This window comes from Crocodylus porosus, unplaced genomic scaffold, assembly GCF_001723895.1.
Source record: "Crocodylus porosus isolate Cpor-Errol unplaced genomic scaffold, CroPor_comp1, whole genome shotgun sequence".
Lineage (NCBI taxonomy): Eukaryota > Metazoa > Chordata > Crocodylia > Crocodylidae > Crocodylus > Crocodylus porosus.
In genome coordinates this window covers 133,297,800-133,318,972 of record NW_017728906.1, presented here as the reverse complement: position 1 = coordinate 133,318,972, position 21,173 = coordinate 133,297,800, and positions in this window count along the sequence as shown.

Genomic DNA, 21,173 nt, shown 5'->3' with positions numbered 1-21,173 from the left:
AGATCTAGCCACCCTGACCGTGAAGTAGCGCCTCCTGATATCTAGCCTGAATCTACCCTCTGCCAGCTTGTGACTTTTATTCCTAATCACTCCTGGTAGTGCTTGGGGGGACAGGGACTCCCCCAGTGCCTGATGGTCCTCTCTGAGTTTGTAACAGGTCACTAGATCCCCCTTCAACCTTCTGTTGTGAAGGCTAAACAGGTTCAGGTCCTGTAGCCTCTCCCCATAGGGCCTGCCCTGCTGCCCCCGATCATGCGAGTGGCCCTCCTCTGAACCCTCTCCATGTTGTCCACATCCCTCCTGAAGTGCGGTGCCCAGAACTGGACACAGTACTTGAACTTCAGCCTGACCAGTGCTGCATACAGGGGGAGGATCACCTCCTTGGACTTGCTAGAGATGCATCTGTGGATGCATGACAAGGTGTGGTTGGTCTTCCGGACTGCACCCCTACACTGCCAGCCCATGTTCATCTTGGAGTCAATGATGACCCCAAGATCCTTTTCTGCCTCTGTACTGATGAGAAGGGAGTTCCCCAGCCTGTAGGTATGGTGCTCGTTCTTCCTCCCCAGGTGCAGCACCTTGCACTTGTCAGTGTTGAATCCCATCCTTTTCTCATCTGCCCACCCCTGAAACCTGCCTAAGTCCAATTCCAGCCTATTCCTCCCTTCTAGCATACCCATATCCCTGCACATTAGTGTCACCAGCAAATTTGAACAGGGTGCTTTTTACCCCCTCATCCAAGTCACTGACGATGTTGAACAATGTGGGCCCAAGGACCGAGCCCTGCAGAACCCCACTGCCCACATCCCTCCAGGTCAAAAATGACCCATCACTACCACTCTCTAGGTGTGACCCTCCAGCCAGTTGGTGACCCATTTGACTGTGTAGGTGTCAACACCAAAGTCCCCCAGTTTCTTAATGAGAACGGGGTGAGAGACAGTGTGCCTTCCGAAAGTCCAGGAAGACTATGTCCACTGCTACTCCTACATCTAAGGATTTGGTGACCTTTGTAGAAGGCCACCAAGTTGGTCTGACAGGACCTGCCTCTAATGAACCCATGTTGGTTGCCCTTAAGCATAATCTCCCCTGCTGGCCCTTCATGGACATGTGCCAGAATAATTCTCTCAAAAAGCTTGTCCTGGATTCAGGTAAGACTAACTGGCCTATAGTTTCCCAGGTCCTCCTTTCTCCCCTTTTTGAAGATGGGAACCAAGTTGGCCCTCTTCCAGTCCTCTGGCACCACACCAGAGCACCATAAAGCCGTTCCAAGGGTCCCGCAATGACCTCAGCTGATTCCCTCAGTTCTCTAGGGTGGAGATCGTCCAGACCAGCTGATTTGTATACATCCAGTCCCTCCAGAAGTTTCCTAACTAGTTGCTCACTAACCCTTAGCCTAGGTGCACCTCCCCCGGGGTCTGAGGGGGGTCCATGGGGGCGCTGGCTGTAATGGTCCCTGCTCAGGAAAATGGAGGCAAAGAAATCATTAAATATGTTAGCTTTGTCATGTGGTGTGACAATCAAATTTCCTAGCATGTCCTGCAAGGACCCCACTTTTCCCAGAACCTTCTTTTTTACCCCCTATGTATTTAAAAAAGGACTTCTTGTTGTCCTTGATCTGGGAAGGTAGTCCCAGTTCCATCTCCGCCTTGGCTTTCCTAACTGCCCCCCTGCAACCCCGAACAACCGCATCATTTGTACACACATGGATCAGGACCATGAGGTAGTAATTGGTGGGCTGGATCATGGCTTGGATCATTCCTGTTATGTCACGAATCTTTGCTCTGGGTAGGCAGTAGACCTCGCATGTCGAGGGGTCCTGGTGACAGATGGGGCCCTCTGTACCTCTCAGGATGGAGTTGTCTATGATGATCACTTGACACTTTCTCCTCCAGAACTACTTAGTTGCTTTGGCGTGTTTGGAACATGAAAAGTGTGGAGTTGCCTCCTCTCTGGCTGCCTCCTCTCCCTCCTTCACCTCCAGTGTTGCCAGGGCCTTGTACCTGTTCTTCAGCCAGACTGGAGGAACTGGTACTGCTGTGTTACAAGCAGCTTTGGTTCTGGAGGTGACTGTCTGCCACTCTGCAGTGGAGGGCACTTCCCGAGGTGCTTCTTCCTTGGGTATGTGGCCCTGCAGGGAAAGGAAATAGTCATCAATTTCTTCCTCCACCTCCCTGATTCCCCTCAGCCTGCTAACCTCCTCCTGGGCCCTAAGGCGGGCGCCTGCAGGACAGGAGTGGGGGTCCCCAATCTCTGCCCCCTGAGGCCTGCCTGGGCAACCCCTGCAGGCCAGGGGGTGGGGGAATGCCAGCTCCCCTATGGGCTCTGTCTTGGTGGAGGCCTCAGACAAGCCCCTTGTAGGCTGCTCCCCCCGGGCAGAGGCCCTGGTAGCACTCCGTGTCAACACCATCATAGGAATTGCTGCTTGTTTTTAGCTTAGTGCAGAGCCTTTGCCCTTCCCTAGTAAGAGTCTCCCTTCTGACCCTTCCTGCTTGCCTGCCAGTGCAAATGCCAACACAAAAATCGGCGTGCTCTTACAGAGCATGCCTGTTTGCACGCTCTGTTCGTGTGGCACAGCTCAGGAGCATGGCTCCCTACCAGCTCAGCCAAGAGGGATTCAGGGGGCTTCCCCTCCATATCTGGCTCAGCTGCGTCTGGTCCCTCTGCCCACTTACCTTAGGGGGATCAGCTGCTGCTGCCCCCACTTCTAGCTCTGCTGCTGCTGTGTCCGCCTCCATCTTAGGTCAGGTAAGGGGGCACATGTGCGTGCAGGACACATGTGTGCCTCGATCCCTCCTCTCCCCACTGCTTCTAGCTCCCGAGTGCTGGGGGCTACGTCAAACCACGGCTTTTAAAGGCTGCAGTTTGAATTTCCTGCCACTGCCCCAATCAGCCAATCAGGCATGCCAGTCTTACTGGAAGTACCTGCCGGCAGTCCTGCCCCCTATGCTCCCTATGCTCCCCCGCTGGAGGGATCAGGTACCTCCGGAGATGGCTCCCTGAGGGTTAAACTTCATGTTCCCCCGAGCGCTACCAGGAGTGACAAGATATAATGGCCATAAGTTGACTGAAAGTAGATTCAGGCTAGATATCAAGAGACATTACTTCACAGGAAGGGCAGCTAGGAGCTGGAACGAACTTCCAAGGGAAGTGGTGCTCACTTTTACCCTGGGGGTCTTTAAAAGGATGCTGGATAATCACCTAGCTGGGGTTTGACCCCAGCATTCTCTCCTGCCCATGGCAGGGGGTTGGACTTGATGATCTACTTAGGTCCCTTCCAATCCTACCAACTATGAAACTATGAATTAAGACACCACGATAAACTATGGGCAAACTGCACTGGAGTTTCTCACAATACCTTAATGTAGGTGCACCTATTTTGGGGCACATAATATGGAAAAGGCAGAGCCTTACACTACACTGATTTAGAGAAGAAGTGCTCTATTTTCCTCTATCTAATAAATTACTGATAATGCATCTGTTCTGTAAAGAATTCTAGCTGTAAGACCACATACCATTTTATCACTTATGGTTGTTCTATACTTTAATTATAGATGTCTTTACACTCATTTCTGTAGGGAGAGAATCTGTTTTTTGTTTAGCATATATTGTCTCCTGAGACGTCCAGTAAAGTCTTGCAATATTGAATACCTACTTGTATTATAAAGTACCATTAGCATTTACTTTTATATACAGCATATGTGTTTCTTTCAAAAATTGTTCCATTCCTTCTGCTTTCAGACTTCTATTATTACACATGTATGGGGCTCTGAATGTGGATTCTTCCCTGAAGATAATCAGTGATGGAGTCCAGGTGTAATCTCAATGGGCGCATCTACACGTTCTTTAATATGTGTTTGCTAATGCACATTAAATTAAGTACATCTATTGTGGGGTACCATAAAAAGGAGCATTAGCCTATTTTAATGCACATTAGCAAACATTTTTTGTGATGCTTTAATGCACATTAAAATAAGCTAATGTGCATTAAAGCACACATGTAGACATGCCCAGTGTGACTTATTTAGATCCATGAAATCCTAGGAAGGTGGACAAATGGAATGGAGGCAAATCCTTTTTTCCCCCTGTAAAATTCCATCACAAAATTAATGCTGGTCTTTTAAGTGGAGGTAGCTTTGCTTCAAAACTTAACTGTAATTCAATATCAAGACAGAACAAAAAGTATTCTGCTCTTTATAGTGCTCACTGATTGAATAAATTTGAATAACAAAATTAACACCAGTAAATCAGGTTTTCACACTAAACATTTTGTCATATGCCAGGAACAAGAATACAGACGATTTTCAACAACCATATTAAACCCTTGTAATATAAAGAATGCTCATATACCATCTTACAGGGCTTACTATACAATTAAGATAAACATTTCCAAGTTCCCCAAATGTAGATGTTTTGAGCCATGCAATCAGTTTAAACATATTGTCATTTTTGAACCACTATGCTTGTCAATACCATAAAAATATATGTCCATATAGAAGAAATATAACATTTCCACAGAAACAGATTTTTTTTCATAATAGTAACATAAAATATATATATTAATATTATTAAAAAAAACAACAAAAACTTCTGATCCTGTAAATTGTGGACAAGGACAAATTTAAAAGACTTGTCCTTCACTGAATTCTATCTACTGGACAAAAATAAGCTTTAGTGATTTATGACACGAGGAATAATAACTTTACTAAAAGGCTATTCAACCTCGTTTTTCAAAATATATAGTACATGTGATCATTTTTATTTATTACTTATTTTCTTATTCTTCAATTATACCATCATTTGCTTATCTCATTAGAATTCCTTCCATAGCAATAACATGTTAGGTCATGAACCTAATATCAGAAATTCCATAAGCCAAATTAGGTGGATGAGACAGAAAACAATATCATATTAGGTGAGAGCTATCGTTGGTGTAAAGAATATTTTTTAACAGTCAGCTGCCTTAGAACACTTTTCAATGCCACCTTATTCATGGTATTATAGGAAACTTTCTGTGTCTGTATCAGTCAACAAGGCTGATTCAAGGATTGGCGCTAATTGATTAAGAGTTTAATCCTCTACCTCCTACTCAAATGAGATTCCCACCAATGTCAATTTTTCCATTTTTATTAGGACATAAAATATTAATAGACACACTTAACATAAACACACTTATAAGTTTAGCTCAGTACTGTGCTTAGTCCCAATGTTTTAAAAAATATATACAGGTGACATTACTCACTATTAAAATATTTATGGTCACCATCCAAAAACATCTATTTTCCTGCTGTTGCAGGCTTCTATTTTAATACTCTTATGTTTCCTTGGCTTCATCTCTTAACTGGCCAACCCACAAATTGTTTGATATTAAAATGACTTTCAGGTCCTTGAGTACAGACTTTTGGGTAGCCACAGAATCCTACTGAAGCCAGCAGGGCAACATCAGATTCTACTTATAAACCTGGTATACTGAGAGCTGAGCCTTAAGTTTTTAAAGGCTGAATTTTCTAGTCTATTAAATTTAATTTTTAATCTCCAGCAATAGAAAGCAAGAGGAAATGGTATAGCTGTTTCTGTATCAGCGGCTCTCCTACTCTTGGCCTAAGGGGACATAGCTGAGGGATGCTAAGGGCAAGTCAGAGGAAAGCAGAGGTTTGTGGTTGAGTTTAACTTCTTTACTACGTAGTCACTGGTTTTATGGAGCATACAAGAGGCAGTGGAAGTTAAAGGTACCTCGCTGCTTTCAGTAAAATTTAAAGGATACAGCTCAGAGACAGCAGGAAATCAGGACCTAATATTTTTGTATCAGGGAATGCGTCTTACCTGTGTTCAAGAAAGTGCTTCATAAATGTATAGGACTGAATACCTTTGTCATAATGATCAGTTGGTCCAATTCTAACTCCATTGCTGGTAAAGCAGTACTTTAATCACAGTCCTAAGGAAACTGAATTCTGTTCTCTTTAACAGGGAAAATGGAAGTGGTAATGAAAAATTTGACTATAACAAATGATGTACAGTCCATATCTATTGGATATCTATAAAATATCTGTATGGTTCTTGTAACCTTGTTGTTTGAGCATTGCTGAGCATCACTAAAAAAACAAGTTTTATCAGACACTTTAGTCTCTATACAGTAAAGGATGTAAATGCTGAATAACCCTGAGTCTTCAGCGATCACTTTAAAGCATTTTTAAGATTTCTAGTATGATAGAATTCCCGCTGGCTTTTAAGGCCATGAATTTTTACTGATTTATTCAGTGGTCACTTCAGACTGCACTGAAAATTAAAAAAGGAAGGAAGGACTTTTGACTTTTAACTACTTTATTCAGAGGTTCTGAGTACAAAAAGTTCCCCGCCCCCCCCCCATGTCCAGGTCAATATACAAAGCAAAGATAAAAAAAACTACCATCAAACGAAAAGCACCAGGTCATTACATTCTTAACATCACACAGTGACAGACACCTTCACTGTATTACATGTTGTGCCTAACATGCCGTTATGCAGTCGGGACCCAGCTACACAGTCATATAGTCCAAAGTCCTCTAGAAACAAATGATTCCTACCCTGCTCTATCCAATCATACACGTAACAACACCTTCAACTTCCCACACAAAGAAAAGAGCAAAAAGCAGCGTGGTGAGGCCCCAGGGTGTGGCATGAGCTGGGAGTCAGCCAGACACCAAGCTTGCCTGGTCACCCAAAGCGGTCATGACATCAGAGCATGTATTAAAGATGGCTGTCCTCTACAAGGCACAGCACTCCCTTAAGGGTCCAGCATGCCTCAAAGGTGGGTACTGCCCACTGAAGCATGTATGTTCAAACTCCAGTGAGAGGTGTGCCCACACCAGGAGGCTGAAAAGCCACAGGGCATCATCTAAGCCAGTCCCGGCAAGCCAGTTGTGGCAGCCCTTGAGGACAGGCATCTTGGCCTGACCCAGTAAAATTTGGCCAGGCAGATGGGGCCCTGCTCTGCTGCTCAGTACAGGTAGGACCACACATAGACATGTTCTCTAAGAGGCTCCTGCCCAGCACCCACAGTGGTGGCTTGAGGGGGAAAAAGAGCAGCTGCTGGTGGGGACAGTTGAGGAAGGCATGAATGAGGTTCTCCTCAATGCCCCCGGGGCAGAAGGGGCAGGCCGTTGAGGTGGCTGAGTCAAAGTGGGAGGCAAATGTGCTAGTGGCTAGGATGCCATGCAGCAACCGCCACTGCAGATTGCCAGTCTTTTCGGCAGTTGGCAGCTTATGCAATGTGCGCCAAGCTGGGTGGGCTGGTGGGAAATCTGGTGGCCCCAGATGCTGTCACCACAGTGTATCAGGGCAGCCCATCAGCACCTGGGAATGGCAGATTTGAACCACCCAGGGATAAAGACTTCTACATGATAGAAAAACAAAGGGGCAATCCGTATCAGCTGGGAGGCACAGGGATCATCAGCAGGATGCCTGGCCTGCTGTCCAGCTCTCAGCCACAGTCAGGGTGACCAGCAGCAAGGGAAAAGCCTCACTTGAGGCATTCACAGTGTGAGGGATCTGGTGAGCCCAGAGATGGTTATCCAGGGTGGCTCTTGCCTCTGGTAGGAGGGAAGCTTAGATGTCATGCAGGAGACATCCCACGCTGCAGATGGAATGCACGCCTAGCTGGGAGGTCAGGGCCTCAGGCGAGAGACATGCACCTGGATGAGAGTGGCTGTAAGGCTGACAGAGGCCAGGCTTGGCACAGAGTGCCTCAGGGTTGGCTTGTGCACCAGGGGCTCCCTCAGCAGCTGTGGGAACTGCAGGTGCTGAGCCAAGGGCGGTGGAAAATGACTTGCCAGGCTCATACCATGCTGAAGTAAAACACCAGGAGCACCACCCAGTTCAGGAGTGTGAGGTTCAGCAGGAAGAGCTCCTGGTGGAAGCCAAGGGCCCCACCCTTTTCAGGAACCAGCATGCCAATTGTTGCCAGGGTAGGTGCTCCTTGCCATAGAGGAGTCACTGAAGGGTTGGCAGGTGGAAGGCGACCACCTTGCTCACAAAGTTGACCAGACTCTGGCCCCCCTCAGTGACAGGTAAGTGAAGGACAGCTTGCGGGAGCCAGTGGAACCCATCCAAGAAAAAACTCTACCAGAAGGGCATGGAGCCCCTCAAGTAGGTCTGGTGGTGGGTTGAATATGGCATGCCACCACCACAGGGTCACCATCACCAGGTTGTTTGCAATGAGGATACATCCATGGTAGGAGAGGCTGGGGAGGTGCCACTGCCACCCACCTCTTCCTCAAGGTCATCCCAGTTGTGTGCCATGAAGGTTGGTGGCTCCAGGAACATGTCCAGGACTTTGAGGCCCTCATGGCACCAGGTGAGGCCCTCTGGCAAATCTGGAGGGGTTGTGCTGATCCATGTCCCAAGCAGCAGGGTATCACTCTTGGCCCAATTGATATGGGCCAAGGAGGTACATTCATAGCCTTGCTGGCAATCTGTCAGGGCCTGCATGTCTTCCTGGGTATTAAAGAAAGATGGTCACATTGTCTGCATATGCCAACACCTGGAGTGGAGGGCCAATGGATGGACCCATGGCTGATGGCAAGGCTACACCACTGAGGTAGCGCCACAGTGCATGCAGCAGTAGCTCGATGGCCAATGCATAAAGCATGCCTGAGAGGGGGCAGCCCTGATGGATGCCCCTGATTGTGGGGAACAGTGTGCAGAGTACGCTATTCACCTTGAGCTGGTTGGAGGTGTTTTGGTACACCTTCAGCCTTCACAAGAGGGCCCTGGTGAAGAGCGGCCCAAAGCCAAAGGCCTCCAGGGTCTGGAAGAGTTAGGCGTGGTCCACCCAGTCTGTCCTGATCCAGAGAGATGAGGCCACTGCTTAAGCCAAAGAGTTCTCTGGCTGTGAGTAGATTATGCAGCAGGAACAGTTTTTCTTGGATGGTTCTTCCTGGCATGCAATAGCTCTGCTCAGGCCCAGTGATGGAGGCCATGAAGGTGCAGAGCCGAGTTGCCAGAACTTTGGCCAAAATCTTGTAGTCTGCACATAGTGGAGAGATTTGCTACCAATTCTTAATGCAGCCAAGGTCTCCCTTCTTGGGGAGCAGTGTGAGCACCTCATAGCAGCAGCTGATTGGCAGGATCTTGTCAGAAGGGCTCTTCTGGAAAATGAGCAGGAGGCAGGGGTCAAGGAGAGGCCAGAAGGTCTTGTAGAACTCCACAGGTAACCCATTGAGGCCTGGAGCTTTGCCGGAGGTGAGGTCAGCTGTGGTGGCTGCTAGCTCCTCCAGAGACAATTCGTATTCAAGCTCGCTGGCCTCCTGGGCACAGAGACATGACAGGTCCTCCTGGAGTTCTCGCGTGACCTCGGGGCAGAACGATTCAGCTGCAAACAGGTCACAAAAGAAGGTGATGGCATGCTCATGTACTTCACCTGGGTCCGTGATTACCTGGTCCTCAGGGGTCTTCAGGTGATCTAAGACTTTTTTTGCTGCCTGATACCATTCCAGGTTGAAGAAATGGGCTGGGGCATCAGTTTCTGCCAGCTCTTGGCAGCGGGTGTGGATCCTCGCTCCACAGGCCGCACTCTCTTCCAAGTCACACGGGCATTTCCTGTGGAACCAGAGGCTCTCACGCAGCACCACATCACTGCCAGCAGGGTGGACTCAGCCTCTGCCACATCTTCCTCCAGCTCTTGGATACAGCAGTGCAGTTTCTTTGTAGCCAGCTGTGTGTGCTTCTGGGAAAAAGCCAGATCTGTCATGATCTGACAGACCCAAGGGAAAGATGCTGCCGCTGGAGTGACAGATGGTGCCTGGTGACATAAAAGCAGTCAAGGTGGGCCATGGTGAGACCAACGGCACTAATCCTGGCCCAGGTGTTCTGGCACATGTCAGGATACAGGGCTCACCAGACATCAATGAAGCCTGCAGTAGACTGCAGCCTGCAGGCTGAGGGCAGGTGATGCTCAGGTCCTGCGCGGTTGAGTGAGGCATCAATGGTACAATTAAAGTCCCTACCTAGGAGGTGCAAGTTATCATCTTCAGTAGCATCACACAAGAGGGTGGCCAAGGTCTTGAAGAAATCAACTCTGTCCTGGCCATCCATGTGTGCATAAACATTTATGAGTAGCAGGTGGTGTTGTGCTAGGATGACACAGACAGTCAGCAGGCAGCCAGGAATGATTTCCTGTACCACTGCCATATCATGCTGTAGTTGTGACAATAGGAAAGTTGCAACCCCAGTGCTAAGGTTGGTGCCATGGCTCAGGAACAAGTGGCCTTGCCAGGCAGCGTGCCAAGCCACCCGGTTAAGCCTGTCAAAATGTCTCTCTTGGAGGAAGGGAATGGCCAGCTGCTTCTGCCTCATGAGGTCCAGGATTCGCTCCTGTTTCATCGGATCTTGACAGTCATTGATGTTAAAAGTGCCAATCGTCATGGCTGCCATAGGTGTGGGTATGGGGAAGAAGACCAATGTAAGGTGTAGGTGGAAGAATGAGCACCCAAGAGCAGAACAAAAAAGCAGAGACAGGTCGGGGAAGGCCTATCATGCCCTACTCTTCTCCAAGGACCGCCCCCAGGCTCCACTCATCTGTCACCCACTGTGTAACCTTCTTCATATGGTAAGCCATCTGCTGAGTGCCTAGATCCTGTTGCATAAGTTTGGCTGCAGTTCTGGCAGCCTTGACAAAGAGTTTAGGATCTGCACACCACTGGGTGATGCACCCCACTACATTCTTCTATCCTTTGGTCTGTTTCAAAAAGGACAGGAGACCCCCATAGTTGGGGCTGACCCAGGGTGGTCTGCCAACATGGGCTGGATATTTCCAACAGAAGCATGGTGAGGCTGCACCCCAGGTGGGAGCTCACCCAAAATGCAACACCTATACCTTAAATATATAGACACATCAGCTTCCCCTCATCATCCAGGTAAAAAACTGGCTCTGGAAGAGTGATCCTTGCCTTCTTGTGGGGAAAGAGAGGTAACCCTTCTCTCAAAGTTTCTTGTGACAGTCAGAAAGCTGGATCTTCATCTCACTAGCTTCCTTATCCAATTCAGTAGGCTGGAACATAACCAAGAGGTCAGCAGACTCCTCTGCTGTGCCCTGGGTCAGGCCTCCAGAAGAGAGGCATTGTGTGTAACTTTTACTGCTACCTGATTCTGGAAGTTGGGAGACAGGTGAGGGTTGGTGACCCCCACCTTCACCTTCCCCCACCTCCAGGCTATCTCCATCCATGGTCAACAGGGTTGCTGGCATGACAGCCAGAGTGGGGTCAGGCTCTGCAGCAGGGCCCCCTCCCCCCCAGCACCAGTCAAAGAGGGTCCCAGCAGGGGTAGGGTGTCCTGAGAGGCTCCCTTCACCTTCCTCTCTTTGTTCTTCTTCTTCCTAGTGGCAGGTGGCCCACCCTTCATAGGAGGTGGGCTGGGCTGCTCCTGGCCCACCTCCCCAGGGCCAGTCACCTCAGACAAGGCTGCACTTGAGGGCAGCCAAGAGGAGGCCTGAGCCCCATCATCTGACAGGGCCTTAGTGCCACAGTCACTGACCACCCCAGCTGCCTTGGCTGGAGCAGTCAGGGTAGGCAGAGGGCAAGAGAAGGCATCAGCCCCTCCACCTGGTGGGGCCTCTGCACCTGGGGGGGGGTACCATAGGTGGAATGGGTGGGGGAGAAGGTTAGGGAGTAGTCCCAGTCCCACCACTGGGTGGTGCTCTCACACCAGAGACCCCAGCCCCCTCGGATGGAATATGGGTGAAAGGAGGTCAGGAAGCACTCCCAGCCTCACTGAGTGGGGCCTGTGTCCCAGAAGTGGATGCATCATCCATCAGTGCTGCCGTAGTCACCGATGTTCTGGCCGCTTTCCCCCAAGTTCACTGGGCTGCTAGATGGGAAGAGCTACCACACTGGAAACACGTGGTCTTCCTCGAGTAAAAATAAGTCACAAACCTCCACCCATCGAACATAAGGCTCAAGGAACAAGGCAGAGACCATAGGCCTTTCCTGAGGAGCATGAAAACCTGCCCTCAGAAACACAGGACATGCTTCACTTCAGGTCCTTGCTTTCAATCATCAGTCAGTGAAAGGAACTCATAGGAGCCCCATAAGGCTTGAGTTCCTTGGCCAGCTCCCGATCAGTCACATGTGGAAGGATGTTGGAAGTCACTATCCTCGCTGCCTGAGTGTCTAGGGGCATGACAAGATAGTGTATGCCCATGATGTCCAGACCCTCTGCACACACCCTGTTGACCAGGGTGGAAGTGCTCAGGTAAATCACTGGGACTGTGTTAACATGATCTGCATAATGTATGTTATGCTGTCCCAGAAGACCAGCTAAGGCACGTACGCAAACCTTGACCATGACATAGGGAGGGGTGTGAACCCACAACCCATGTGTAAGGGGGAGATCTTGAGAGACATCCACATGCCAGCAGCTGGGTGTAGGAGCAGCCATTCCTGCTAGGACAAGGTTAATTTCAAAAGCTAAAAGAATGAAAAAATAAAGTGTATATTAACTACAGAGATAAGTGTCTGGGAATGTGGCCATAAAAAAACTAAATGGGAGGGGGAAAGGGATGAAGTGAAAAGAGTGGCGGGGGGGGGTTATAAGGGTTAGGAAAAAACAGAGATAGAAAAAAAAAATGTGGGGGGAATCAAGAGCACCCCTCAGAAGGCAAGGTATAGAAAAAGATAACTCTCTGCAACAAACAAGCAGAAGCAAAAAAGAAAGAAAGAAAATAAACAGTAAGAAAAAACCTGTAAAGTAGCAACTCACAGACAAAGAAGCCAGAAGTAAAGGGGGAGGGGACAGAGAGCAGAGAAGAAGAAGAAAAAACACTGCAAAACTGCAAGAAAATAATCAGAAAGGGAGATAAACAGAAGCAAGAGTAGTGTTCACTGATAAAAGCAGCAGGATTCAGGCTCAGGTTTCCCTGCAAAGCAGGGTTTTTTTTCCCTGCAACATTAAAACATTAACATCTATACAGCAAATAATCCCAAAAAGTTTGAATTGTGCTCTACTTCCTGAAGTAATGAAGCAGTAAGCCTTAATGAAGTAACATCTTCTCAGCACACAGCCAGCTCCTTGCCAATGCTATTTCTTTTCAATTTTGAAGCTGAGAAACATAAATAAAATGCCCTGGGCCTCACAATAGTTATGTAGCTACCACTGAAAAGGATAATATACAACAGTTGTTTTTATTTATCCTGACAAAATGGAATATGAAGCCTGCTGCAAATGGTGCATCTCATTTGTTTTGTATTCAAACAAATTTTAGGGCTTTCAACAAATAGATTAGTCTAAAATCCTTTGGGGAAAAAAAGCAGGTTACATAAATCCATGATTAAATATTCTCCAAGGATTTATATAGCTCATGAAAAACAGGTGAAAAGTTGATTTAAAAAAAAATGGCTTAACAAATGCAAAATATATTACATCATTTGAAGGCAGTGGGAGTGTAGTTTCAATTTGTGGATGTGGAAGAACAATTGGAAGGGGAAGTTCCTGTGTATGTTTAGCTGTTCTAGAGAATGTCAGTCCTCATGTCACACTGCAGCGAGCCAAAATCAAGTAGAGTGCTGCCAATATTGAGAAGCAATAGTGTTAATGAAGAAAGGGAAAGAAAGACAAGAAATGGGTTGCAAAAAGCTTGTGTGTTGCTGAGCCATGACTTCTGTAACTGGTCGATAATACTTAACTTGTAATAAGCATATTAAGAATATTTATATGCATAATACACATTGTTTTCTGAATTTACTGCTCTCCAGTTTTCTGTTGTTGTTCACTATGGTGATCTCAAAATGCAACATGTCTCAAGATGCATATTTGGGTAAGGTGTATTCAAATCTCAATAACAATCTCTTGCACATGTAAAGCATAAGTAAAGCAATGGTCTCAAGTTACAGCAGGGGAAGCTTAGATTAGATGTTAGGACAAATTTACCAAAAGTAGTAAAGCACTGCAGCAGGCTATGAAGAGAGGTTGCAGACTCTCCATTCCTTAGAGGTTTTTAAGACCCAGGTAGACAAAGCTTTGGTTTGGGATGATTTTGCTTTGAGCAGGGAGATGGACTAGATGACCTCCTGAGGTCCTTTTCAATCCTAATTTTCTATGATTCTATCATTCTGTGTCAAGGCATAGTAGTATCTCTATCAGAAGCCTTGATAACTTTTCAACAGGCTTGCTTCTCTACTCTGGTATTTAACCACTGTGCTGCTTGTAGCAGTGTTTACTGGACATCAAAATGAATAGCAGAGGTCAGAGTGGAATGAGACACTGCTGCTAAAAAAGCTACTAGAATCCCTGATGCAGAAGCCCAGAAACAACATTAGCATGGGCACTTTCAGCATAGTTTTGTTTCCCCAATCTGACACTTCTCCTAGGCAAACAATAGCAATCTATTGTTAAAAGACAACAAGGAGTTTTGGCAAAATGACTAATGAAAAGCAGGAAAAGTTGTAAGGATGCTTCTGGCCAAATGTGTATTTTGTCACAGGAAAGAATTTCAGTTTATAGGTTCAAACCTCATTTACAAGAACATTAGTATAAAATAAAATATGGCTGGAACTTCAGTGAAAGGCTGCGCTTTCCGATTCAGAAAGAGGAACACATACTTGCCAGATGGGGTTAGATTGTGTTTCAGAGGTAAAGGCAAGACTTCTGACAGACTAGCCTTTGTGTCAGGTACCATTGTGACTCATCAGTGGCAGGTAGCGAAAATAAATCATCATTTTTCTCCCTGTTTTCAGAAACTGGCTCATAGGGGCTAGCTTTGATGTTACCCTCCATTTCTTTCACTTCCTAGTCTAGATACATGTCACATTTTAATTTGGACACGTCACCTTGTAACAAAATGTGGAACAGTTTTTGTTGTACTGTGCCATTACAGGAGCCCTCTGCAAGGGGAAAGATGAACAGCAGCTCCAACATGTTTAACCCCTGGTGACAGTGTTTTTTGTTGCCGACAAGTGTTTCATGTCACATGAGCTTTCACCATTTGTTTTTAATATTAACATAATAAAGGTTTAAAAAGTTTAATGTAAAGGTTTTTACATTATAAAAAAGATATTTTTGGATACTTCGTAAGGCTGTTTGTTTTCCTATGTGTGCTTTCCCTGGTTTAAAGAGACAAGCAGGTACAACATCCATTACTATGGATTCTCAAGTAATATAAATGTTCAGAAAATCTTTTGTTTTCCTTCAAAGACCAGATATACCAAGAATTTATCTCCCCTGGATTACTCAGAAATTGGATTGTTTTAACAATGGCTTCATTGTGTACTTATTTGTTATAGAAAGCACACTTTTCAATCTGCAGGCCCAATGTTAATCCATTAACTAAGAAACTTGCAGTGCTTTCAACCTTAGTGAATATTGCATGGCAAGAAACACTTCATAGTACCTGGGCTCTAAAAATAACTGTCTATAAAAGCAAATATGCACTTAAAACAATTAATTCCACAATTCTCTGCTTAAAGCAGAAAGCAGGTATGGACCATAGTGGGCCTAGAAGCTGTATCAGATGACGAGTGCCTTAGATTACAGTGAAATGCAGCACCATTATACAAAATACTGTTTTTTAAAAATTGAACAAATATTGGGAGATTACTGCTTACAACCAGTTTCATACTAATATTGATGAAATAGGATGTATATTATATCAGAATTATAATACAATAAATATCATGTTGCTGAGATTTGTACACTAGAAATGCACCCTTGGGTTTCAAACCATGACAAGCCTAGGTTTTCAAAGAAGATTAGGACTGGAAAGGACTCCTGGTGGGCATTTTGCCTGTGGCTGTACAATTGGTGGCCCACATGTCCATTACAGCTCCTAAGGGATTAATTTTCAGCACTTGGGCTCCAGTGCAGCATATCTAAAGCTGAAGGTGGGACCAGAATGCCCAGATACCTGATGCAGCCCACACCATGTGCAGTCCCTGCTGGAGTGGTCTGTGGGGCGTACAGTCCGCAGCCTCTTAGAAGTTAGATAGCCCTGAAGTAGTCCAAAAACCTGCCTGAGGCAGGGTGATCCCCACTCAAACCCTTGTTTAACCTATTACTAAAAATTATACAATCAACCCTGTCACATGACTACGACACATAGCACACTAACCTGCCACAAGTCAAGCACAGGGATAATGGCAGTCAGCATCTTGCTGCTGCAAACATTGCTAAAATACACTCAGAAATCCAAAGAAGAAGGCCATGACCCCTGCTTCAGAGGAAGGCAAAAACCTGCACTGTCTGTACCAATCTGATCATAAAGTACAATTTCTTCTTTGCCTCAGATGTGATGATCAGTCTGATTCTGAGTGGAGAGATAAATCCTAGTCAGGAACCTTTGGGTTTAGTCCTAGGTGGACTACTGGCATATCCCAGTCAAAATTCCCAGCCTTGGTTGTAACCAACACCAAATGCTTCTGGGGAAAGTGGAAGAAAAATGAAAACAAAGCAAGCAAACAAACCTTGACGTGTGTAGCAGCAAGAGAGGAAAAAGCATCCTTCCCAAACCCATGTAGCAACCAGCAAAACCCAGAAGCATGAGAAATGCACTCCTAGATCATCCCTGACCAGAACTTCTCTAACCTCTTCAGAGCATCTTCAATTGACTGCCAGGGAATGGACCATTTCCTTAGTCAGTTCACCCTACTGCCTTACTGCTGTGGAAATGAAGAAGTTTTTTCCTGATATCCAATTTAAACCTATTTTGCAGCAACTTCAAGCCATCATCCTGTTCTCTGCCATGAGAGAGGAAGTGTTTTCACTCTTCTTTATGGCAGTCCTTCAAATTGCTATCTTGTCACCTTTTAATCACTTTTTCCACAAGTCAAACATATCTGTTTCTTTCAACCTCTTGTCATACGACTTGCCCCCAAAACCCTTTATCATTCTGTTGCCCGCTTCTGGAACCTCTCTAATTTCTGCAGGTCCTTTTTAAAATGTGAAGCCCAAAACCACACTAAATTTTAAATAAAGTACAGAAAGATTCATTACAATTTTAAACATACATATTAGCAACTGTCTAGCCTGGGTTTTAGATACATAGACTCTCTCTTCTCCTGCCCTCCCTCCCAAGTAAAACCCAAACCCCAGAATTAGGTATAGACACTTATACATATCAAGGGGAGAATTCCAGAACCCAGATGGGTAATGCAAGAAAAGCCACATATTGAATAGGGAGTCTCCAAGAGCTAGCTAATAGGAAATAATGGCTACTATCTACTTGAGATTCAAGGCACCTTGGAGTGAGTTCTTTGAAGGATTCAAACATGGCTCACGATTTTCCTTTTAAAGAATTATACTGGTGGCTAAATTTATTAATTAATAGTTTAGTGGTTAAAGAAAGTCCAGGGTGACTTGGACTCCTTATTTTTTTTTCTCCTTTAATCCAGTAACTTCATGTAAGATGCATAAGCAGACCTGACAGCAGCAACCAAAAGTTAGAACTTTATCCTCCAGGTTGAGTGTCCAGTGTTATGGGGTAACAACAGTGATGATGGTTTGTTTTTTTTCTGTTTTGTTTTTTTTTGTAATGCTAACAACTCCAGTGTAGCAACTGAACTGAGAGAACCAGTTCATGGCACATGAACTTCCTTGAAAACAAACCGAAGCCAAAAATAATATCCCCAAACAAATAAATTATCATGTGTCCCCTGTATAGCGCATATGGCAAATGTGGCAACTGAGCATGCAGTCACGTAACTCCTTCTTTAGTTGTTTTCATACTTCAAGTTAAAGGAAACAAAGGAGTGAACTTGAGACACCAATAATATAAAACAGTTTAAGGAAAAAAAATCTATAAAACATAAAGAAGCAGTAGAAGAAAGTAATGGCCAGGGATCCTGGTATGCTCTGATAAAAAAAACAAAAACAATTGAGATTGAAAAAAGTAACCAAAAATCTACATTTATATATATTAGTGGTGTTTTATTTTGATCACAGAAAAATGTAGATTTGGGGTTACTTTTCTTAGGCTTAAACTTGGGGAGAGAGATATATATATATATATATATATATTTTTTTTTAAATCAGGATCCCTGGTAATGACCATAGCCCAGAATAGCTACTTTCTGATGAAATGCACAAAGTGGATGAATAATCTCTACAATGTTTTTGCCTCCCTATGTAGATCAGTCACTATTGTACTGCTGACATGTCAAAAAGTTTGACTCGAGCAGTTAAACAACCAGTTTTACATAAAACAAGTTTGCAAATGAATTGAAAGGAAAAAACAGTTACAGCATTTCGGAGTTCTTTTTGGGAGGGAAGATAAGGAAAATGGTCTAATATTAATATACACGTTTGAAGAGCACACAGTTCAGACAGGACTGAGATTTCTTGTTCTGCAAATGATTTTGCATTCTGTACTGTGCAAAAATTCTGTTCCTGCAGCAAATTAATTTCTTGGTGAAATTTTATCTTTCATGATGCAAACAGTGTTACTATGGGCATAAAAGGTTTATAAGAAATAATAAGTATACTCTTATTTGTCTTCCCTGAATATTTCCCAAGAAGGTAAATTGAGAAAAGGAGCATGAACTACTGAACTAGTAGGCCATAGTTATTTGCGACTGGAGAGATAACCTGCTAAATGCTCTGTGCAGTGGAACACCTTTTCAAAATATCATCACTGCTTTTAAATTATCCCTATGAACTTTCATAAGTAGTTTGTGCGTGTGTATGTGTGTGTGTGTGTGTGTGTGTGTTTCTTTTATTGGTGTTATGGAAGACAGAGGGGATTACACAGTGAGAAAACCAGAAAAAGGTGTCAAAGTTTTCCCTCCACTGCAGACTCCTGCACAAGAGGCATTGTCATTGTACATTCCACCTTGTGAAATTTCCTCTCATTTATTTATTCTGTGAGGCCATTCCTCTCACCCTCTACAGAGTGGAGAAATAATTAGCCTTCTTCAATTTGTAGAAATATTAAGATGTATTAAGTTTATCCATGGGTATCTCTGGGTAATTCACGAGTACAAGTAACCAGAACAAAAGGGGAAAAATAACCAAGTCACCTGTTCTAGACATAGGTCCTTTAAAACTGAAAACCACATTTGTGGGGCACAAAACTAAGAGCAATCATTTTATATACAGGAATCTAACTACTTCCCCTTAGGGTGAGATTACATATTAAATTTAGACTGTACTGTCACAGGGCAGGGACCCAGGAGTGGCCGTGATCTCCCCTGGCGCCCCTACCATGCCAAATTGCCGCTCTAGCACCCTCTTTCTCGCCCGCCACGACTTTGCTGTTTCTCTATGATTAATGGGAGGCTGCCTTACTTGGCCCCTTGGACCCAGTGCTCTTACTCTACTGGTCCCAGCTCTGTACCAGATTAATTTGGTGCCCTAACCCTATAGGCATCACATGCCTCCAACCTCCCCTGTAGCATGCCCCAAGCCTCGCAGATGTGTCGGATGTTCTCGTGTCTCCACTCGTCTTAGTGACCCCTCCCGGGTCATCTCGTTCTTATGCTTACCCCCTCTGGGGCCTCTCAATACGTACGTGCCCTCTCCGGGGCCTCTCACTCTATACGCGCTCTCTCTGGGACCTCTGTATAGCTCGCCTTCTCTTTGGGGTCCCGCGATAGGTTCACCCCCTCTCTGGGACTCCCCTGTGTAGCTCACCCTCTTCAGGCTCTTACCCACGCACTCGCCTTCACTGGGGCCTGCCAATATGTAGCTCGCCCTCTCCGGAGCCTCTCAATAACCTTGCCCCCCTTCTGGGGCTCCTCAATAAGCCCGCCCCCTTTCTGGGGCTCCTCAATAAGCCTGCCCCCTTTCTGTGGCTTCTCATGTAGAGGCAGCACCCCACTGGGCCTGTCTCCCCGTGCTCACGTGCTCTCACCCACACTGGGGTTTTGTTGCCTGTGCTTCCCGCAGTTGGTTACCCCACTGGGGTTTCATTGCCCGTGCTTCCTGCGGTTGGGGGTCAAGCGGCCTGTAGCCTTGCCTGGCCCCCTGACCCATCTTCTGGGTCATATGCCCTGCTTGGGCTGTACCCCCAATACTGCCCCACTGGGCTGGGGTTGGGACACCCCACTAGCTCTGCCCAATATTGCCCCACTGGTCTGGGGTCAGGACACCCCACTAGCTCTGCCTGATATTGCCCCTCTGGGCTGGGGTCAGGACACCCCACAACATTGCGCCACCCTACAGTGCACCACCTGCTGTGCCCTCCTCGGCACCAGATTGCTGTGCCCTCGAAGGGCACTGGGAACCCCCTTGCTACCGGTCCCTTGAGGCCTCCTCCTTCCCCTACAGCCTCACCCGGTCCTCCTGTATAACAATAACAAACCAGGGAACATAAAGCCATAAGCCAACTGGCTATAACTCAAAATAAGCCACCCGGCTATAACATAAACTGTGCAACACCCTGGCTATTCTTTGTGCTTCCCAGTCAGGGTTCTCTCCACCCCTTTCCCCCATACAGATGCTTAGGTGGTAAGGCTGCTCTGCTCTGCTCTGCTCTGCTCTGCTCTGCTCTGTAGCAGAGCTCCTACTCCTCAGGCAGTCGGATGGAACTGACCTCTGGCCTCAGCCTGGCTGCTTATGAAGGCCAGGCCCTGCCCCCTGGTGGTCAGCAGACCCAATCAGTTGCCCTAGCAACTTCCACCTGTGCTACCCTGAAGATTGGCAGCTGGGTCCTTGTTACCTTTCCTAGTAGTGAGCACCCTAGTGCTCTGCTACACCCCTTCCCCCTTAAGTCTCTACCTCTCACTAGGAGCGGTCCGCGCAAGTGCCCTGCGACAGGTACTAAGGGCACTTAAAATGTGAGTGTCTGCCCATTAAAACTCATTAACTCATGCTAAGTATCTTCCAAATGTCTCAGGTGAGGGTTAACTTTAGGCCTTGCTACCTAGTTCATGTTAAGGTAATTACAGTCTGCTCCACATAAATAAAATGACCAATTTGCAGACCTCCTGCATCGCAAAATGTACCACTTCTGGCCTCCTTTTCCTTCCCTTCCTCCCACTAGGCCTGGGATTGAGCTAAGGTGTCCTGGCTCGTAGCCATACTTCTGTTCACCAGCCCTCTAGTGGCAAATCAGAGCTGTACAGTTAAGAAACAGTTTTAATACTTAATGTGTGACTGCTCACATCTACATGAGACATTTACTGTGCAGTTGACTAATTAACTGCACACATGAAACCAATAAACTCCACAGCAGGGCAGTACTTGTAAAATACAAATACTACCCTGCTGCAGAGCTT